At 33.9% G+C, this 6,729-nt stretch overlaps 1 long non-coding RNA gene across 1 annotated transcript; it reads left to right on the top strand.

The window, feature by feature from the left end:
- The first annotated feature begins 1,147 nt into the window (after positions 1-1,147).
- LOC150027952 (uncharacterized) lies at positions 1,148-5,203 on the top strand. Its single transcript, XR_016520660.1, has 2 exons — positions 1,148-2,622; positions 4,692-5,203. It is a non-coding gene; the product is annotated as an uncharacterized LOC150027952 (long non-coding RNA).
- The last annotated feature ends 1,526 nt before the right edge of the window (positions 5,204-6,729 follow it).

Here is a 6,729-nt window from a genome sequence, read left to right as displayed (position 1 = left end):
TGTATAGAGTAGTTAGGAAGTTTTGGGCCTTGTATTTTGGGCCAAAGTAGAGAAAGATGTAAATAGAAAACAAAGTAATGTGTAAAATAGTAAAAGAGGGGTGCAAATAGAAATGTAGGCAAGGAAGACATGAGTCTCCACATGTCTTCTTCTTAATGGAGAGGATTTGCACCAATAAGGTGGTGACACTTGTCACACTCTCATTTGAGAGTTTTTGAGAGACTTTATCCTATAAATAGGAGTCTCTTATACATGTATTTCTTTAACTTTGAATTAGTAATGAAATGCTGCCTAGTTTTGGCCATTCTACTTGTTCTTAAGTTTTCCCTAGGTTAGTCTCCTTCAAGACTTAGCCTAGACTCTTTCCTAGTGAGTTGGCCTCACCTCTCACTCTCACAAATTCCTACTCCACTTCAATCCATGGAAACTCCTCTTGAGTTTCTTTAATGCTTCCGCTCATCATATCTCCTTCATCATTCATCCAAAGAAGAAATTACAAAGATCATTACTAGAAGAAGATCGTTTTTCCATCATTTGGTATTCAGAGCTATGGTTGTAAGATCTTCTTCTATTTTTTTTCTAAATTCCGTGTTGTTCATAATGTTCTTGATTGTCTTGAATGTTTACCGATTGATTTTGTGTTTTTTTGTCTTTTTGTTCAGTTCAAATTAATTGTTCTTACTTGAACCTTCATGTATGTGCTTTTAGGTGTTCTTGTGTTCATGTTCATGTGTGCTTTTGAATTTTTTGAGTTTTCTTCAAATTTGTTCGGTGAAATTTTCATATAATTGAGTCATTTTGATTTTATAATCATATATGTTTTGTCTAGAGTCATGTTTAGTCCAAATTTGTCATAAACTCCATTAGTTGAACTTTTTGATATTTTTTTCAAATTTCTTCTTAGATTAGAGCTCTTGAGTGCATTTGATTTTCATTTTTGAGTTCATAAATTGCTACTAGATCATTAGCAATTTTCTTTGACTTAGGTTTCCATTGTCATTCTCTCAAAATTCATTTTCGAAAATTCTCGAAAATTTTCCGAAAAAATTTCGTGGTTCAAAAAGCATTTCAGTGGTGTGCACAGTAATCTGGCCAGTTCTTGCGGAATCTTGGAAATTGTGGTGGTACAGTGAATCCAGAGGTACGAATAGCATATCTGGTTTAGGTTTCTCGGACTTTATTCTTGAAAATTTTCTCTGCGATTTGCATTGTTGTTCTTCATCTTCTGCATCATTTTTCTTCTTCGGCTTCATTTTGAATCGGTGTGCGAAGATTGATCAAAGAATAGTAACGGTGCAAAACGGAGGTTTGTGATTTCCGATGACCTAAATCGGAATCGCGCGCGGAGGAATTGTGAACGGAGGAATCGCAAACGACAGTGGCGTTTTCCAGTGAAATCGGTGAACGGAGAAGACGACCGGAGAAATCTGTTTGAATCACGATCGAGTTGGTCTGGTGAATTGAAAATCGAAGAATTAAAGCAGTGAAGAATGAATTGATTCATGTAAGTTCTTCTTCCGCTTTCACTTCCGATTCTGAAGATTTTTGGTTCTACCTTTTGCGTTCATTGTTCTTCGTATTGTGGAGCGATTTTGGAGAAGATTAATCGGAGAATAGGTGAACGGTGGGTTGCAATTTGTTCATTTTGAATCGGTGCGTGTTTCATTCAAATGATTTCCAGAATTAGAGTGAAATTTGGCATCTGCGTTGAACAGAGCAGTTTGGAGTGCAGAACCAAAATCAATTGAAGCTGGAGTTCGTATTGTTTAGTGAGAATTTTGGTTTTGCAACTACGTAAACAAGAACTGCAGATAAGTTGTTTGCTTAAATTCCTCTGTGGTTTAAATTTTGGCAGCAGCTGGAGTATGCATGTGTGTAGTGGAGGTTTATTTGCCTAATTGAATTAAAAAAAAAATTAGATTCATTCAATTTTTTTTAATAAATTCTGGTGTTTCCCTTGATGTTTCTGGTATTGATGCAGCGGTGATTGGTTTCGAAATTGGTGTGCAGTTTCTCTTTTGATTAGTAAAATTTGGTGGTATAATTTTGTGCATTGAAACTGTTTGATGAATTGATCACGATGTTGTGATGTAGTATGATGACTTGAATTGTTTGCATCATTTGGTTCATAATTGGTGTTTACGATGCAATGCTTAATTGAGTAAAATTCCGGTGCATAATTGGTTGGTGTATTGATCCAGAGATTTAATTAAAATTGCCTCATTGAATGCAAGAAAAGTGAGATAGAGAAAGCAAAGTGCGTAAACTAAATTGGTTCAATTTTGTTGAAGCAAGAATTTTACTGGTGCAAGTCTTGATGCAGAATTTTCCGGTTTAGCTTGTGAAATTGGCAAAGTGAAGCTGTTGGTGAATTTTGAAATTGTAATTGAGAAGCGTAGGTCTTCATACTAGCTGTTCTGATTCAGATTTGATTGCTTGAAATTGTTGATCATTTTGGTGCAGATTTTAATTAAATAAAAAAAAAAGTATGTCTACATTTGAATTCAATTTGTGAATTACAAATTGATTGAAGCTGATGCAGTGAATTGTGGGGTCCGTAAATTTGAAGAATTTGATGAGAAATGGTGTGGCGAAGGTGCAGGTGAATCAAGTACTACCAAGGTGTGCAATTAATTGAAGAAATTAAAGTAGAATCAGTGAAAGCAAATTGGAATTTGTTGAATAATGAGGGAGCGTAAATTTTGGTGAGAAATTTGGCAATTGGAGTTCCTTAGCGCGGGACCCGCGAGAATTGAGTTCTTTGGACCAAGCTACATTGGGCAGCAACATTTTGGATTTCATGGTCTACTAAGAATTTTCATCATTCTTTGTTTTTCTTTTTTTAATCCAATTCTAGTGCCAATCTTTAGGTGCTTCTTTTGAGTGCTTACTTTCTTGAAAACCTTTAATTTCTTGCTTGTCTTGATTTTATGGATAATCTTTGTGTTTGTCATCTCTAATCTCCTTTGAGTTTCACTCTTCAAATTGAGCTTTTATTGCTTTTATTATTGATCTCTTGAAGTGGAATATACCTTGAATTTGTTCTTTGTGAGAATTGAGCTAACTTCTAGGTAGCATCCTAAGAGAAGGCAAAGGACTTTGCAAGGGGTACTCACCTTTGGAGGACAAACAAGTAAAGGCTTGGAGAGAAACACTTGTGAGAAAAGAGAAGAGAACTTTGAAGATTATTTTTTTAAAAAATTTTGTGTGATTTCAATAGTTTTGTAATTTGGCCATTATCTTTACTTTAGGTGTCTTGGAAGAGCCTTTGGTGTTCTTCCATCTCCTACAAGTTTTCTTTAATTTTCTTATTAGATACACGCTTTAGACGGTGAGTGTGTCTTGAAGGTTCACAAGTGCCTACAAGCCTCACCATTAGGGGTCGTCTAGTTTAAATTTTTGCAATTTAAATTCTTAGATTTTAAAAGCTTTCTTTTAGTTTCTTTCTTTAGAAAACTCTTTGTTTGTGTTGAAGAAGTTTTCATTGGAAGGAGATTTGTGAAGTGCATTGGGATAAGTTCTGGCTAGGAAAGACTTGGTACTTAAGAGTGTCCATTGTGACCCACCTCTCTTTCCTGGGAATTTACCTTGTGTGCTAAACTCACTTTCCTTCTTGTGAAAAATCTTTTAAATACAAAGCTTAACATGTCTATGTATACTTCTTGTCATAGTAGAAAGATTTATAATCCTCATTATAAAAAAAAGGAAGGGATGTGTTTTGAGCCTAGAAGTTTATATTATTCTACTGAGTTTGAAGTATACATTCCTTACTTTGATGGAAATAAAAATGTTGAAGCATATTTAGAATGGGAAACAAAAGTTGATCAAATCTTTGAAAAACATCAATTGGATGAATTTAGAAAATTTTCCATGGCTACTCTAAGTTTTCAAGAATATGCTAGGTCTTGGTGGATACAAAGGGAAGCAGATGTTAGAATTGGTAGAAAATCAGAAATATTGAATTGGTATGAATTGAAGATGTGTATGAGAAGAAAGTTTGTTCCACCTTCATATGTGAAAAAGAAAAAGCTTAGAGAAGAAATGAAAGAGCTTTTAGAAAAAGGAAGAAATTTTACATACAGAGAAAAAGAATATGTTAGAAGAGAAAAGGAGTTTAGAGAAAAATTCCAAGCTCTTGTCAGAAAGAAAGAAGAGAATGAGAAAAAGGAAAGTACAAAAAACTCTTTTTTTCAAGTTGAATCAGATATCGATAACATTTTATCTTCTCTAGAAAACCCTTGTGAGGATGTGCTTGAAGAAAAATCTATGTTTGGAGCTGAACCAAATATAGATATAAATATTTCCTCCACAGAAAATACAGAAGAATGTTTGATTGAAAAGGAAGAAGAAGAGGAAACCCACAAAGAAGAAGAGTCTTTTATGACACCCCCTGAAAGCATGGTTGAGAAAGAATCCTTAAAGGGGGATTGCAATACTTTGAACTCTTCTTTTCAATTATATAATGCTCATTCTTCTTCACAAAAATATCAAAAACAACACTTTGTGATGTTGTTGCCTAGCTTGGGCAATAAACAACACAAAGTGAACAAAAATATTTTTGAAATGGGCCTTATGTTTTTCTTTAAAAAGAATTTTAAAGAAAAGGGGACTTATTTTTGTTTAGTTTTCTTTTCTTTTAATTTTCTTCTAAAAAGGAAATTTATCTCATGTTTGTTTGATGTTTATTGCAGATTGACATTTGACCCAGGAGGAAACCATCAAATAAACAGAGGTTGCTGTCATTGAGCATCATTCAGATCTGAGGACAGATCCTTTTCAAGAGGGAGGGGATGATGGAAACCGTCCAGCCTCAAAACTTTCGGCCAAGAAGATAGACGAAGATCGAGCTTTAATGAAGAGTTTGTAAAGTCTTTTTCTTCTTCTTAGCCTTGTAAAAATTGTATAGAGTAGTTAGGAAGTTTTGGGCCTTGTATTTTGGGCCAAAGTAGAGAAAGATGTAAATAGAAAACAAAGTAATGTGTAAAATAGTAAAAGAGGGGTGCAAATAGAAATGTAGGCAAGGAAGACATGAGTCTCCACATGTCTTCTTCTTAATGGAGAGGATTTGCACCAATAAGGTGGTGACACTTGTCACACTCTCATTTGAGAGTTTTTGAGAGACTTTATCCTATAAATAGGAGTCTCTTATACATGTATTTCTTTAACTTTGAATTAGTAATGAAATGCTGCCTAGTTTTGGCCATTCTACTTGTTCTTAAGTTCTCCCTAGGTTAGTCTCCTTCAAGACTTAGCCTAGACTCTTTCCTAGTGAGTTGGCCTCACCTCTCACTCTCACAAATTCCTACTCCACTTCAATCCATGGAAACTCCTCTTGAGTTTCTTTAATGCTTCCGCTCATCATATCTCCTTCATCATTCATCCAAAGAAGAAATTACAAAGATCATTACTAGAAGAAGATCGTTTTTCCATCATATGTTCATGTTGTTGATTGTTTCTATGATGTGCATGTGGTTCTTCTGGGTCCTCATCATCAACAACTGCAAGTATTTTGTCTTCATCCTCACTAAAAGGATCGAAGACTTCATTGGGAAGACCAACAACCCCATGCTCTTATGGTGGTTCTTGAGGGAGTTATTGATTTTCGTGTTCTCCTAGGCTGATATATGAGCCACTTAATAGTTGGGTATATGACTGCATGTCTTTTTCCCATTCCCAAGATGTTGATGGGTGAGTTCATTCATATCTAATGAGAAAGGGTGTGGTGCTTCATGGGACAATAATTGTGATAGGTGGTGGTGTGAAGGTTGAACTTCCTATGATGACTCAAAATGAATGTTTAGTGAAGGAGAGGAGTGTGTGTTTTGACGTTGTGTTGATGAAGATGCAAACCTCTCAAATGTGACGTACACTTCGGGTCTGGTTTGTAGTTGAATAGAGTCGTAGATGCCAAAGAACGCCTCAACATCATCATCCTCAGTCATCTCGATGGCGGTGTAATGACTTACCCCTCCACCAAGTCTAGTCGGGTAGCGGAAGTGAATTGTTGCGACCTTTTCTTCTGCTTCCCTATGCAGTTTTCTGATGATGACTTCTTTCATTCTTTGTAGGGTCATTTCCCTTTTGATAGCAATAACTTTTGGTGTCATAGAATTGAATGTACATCTTCAATGTGACATTTTTTCATTGATCCGTCATAGTGAACAATGACATATAATAAAACCATTTGTTGACAACAACAAAAATGTTGGGTGTGTAATACAAAAGAAAAGATGGAGAAATCAAAGATGTTGGGTGTGACATACTAATTTAGTATCGCTTTATATCTCTTATATTTATCTTGTTTATATTTTTTTTAATTTTTTTTATATCTTTTATCTTTATCTTATTTTGTTTTGCCTTTATTTTATATCTTTTCTGTTTTTAGTTATTATTATTTTTGCTATTCTTTATTTATTTCTGTTTCTATTTTTATTTTTATTGTTGCTATTTTTATTTTCTATATTTATTTTTTTTTACATTTTTTTTCTTCTCATTTTTAATCATTAAGTGTAGCATTTGCATTAATTTTTTTAGGATTTTTCATTTAGGGTAGACATTTCAATATTATTTGTGTGTCCACTACTATTTTAGACATTTGTAATAACTCATTTCTTAATAACTATTTTAAACATTAAAAATATTTTTTTTAATGCATTCAAAATTAAAAATTATTAATTTTTTTAATTCATAATTTTTTTTTACTTTTCAAATAGTGCTAGATAGGGAAAT

Source organism: Phaseolus vulgaris, chromosome 4 (assembly GCF_051622355.1).
Source record: "Phaseolus vulgaris cultivar YP4 chromosome 4, ASM5162235v1, whole genome shotgun sequence".
NCBI classification, from domain to species: Eukaryota; Viridiplantae; Streptophyta; class Magnoliopsida; order Fabales; family Fabaceae; genus Phaseolus; species Phaseolus vulgaris.
Note: the sequence above shows the minus strand (reverse complement) of the source record. Positions and strands in the feature narration are given on the sequence as shown.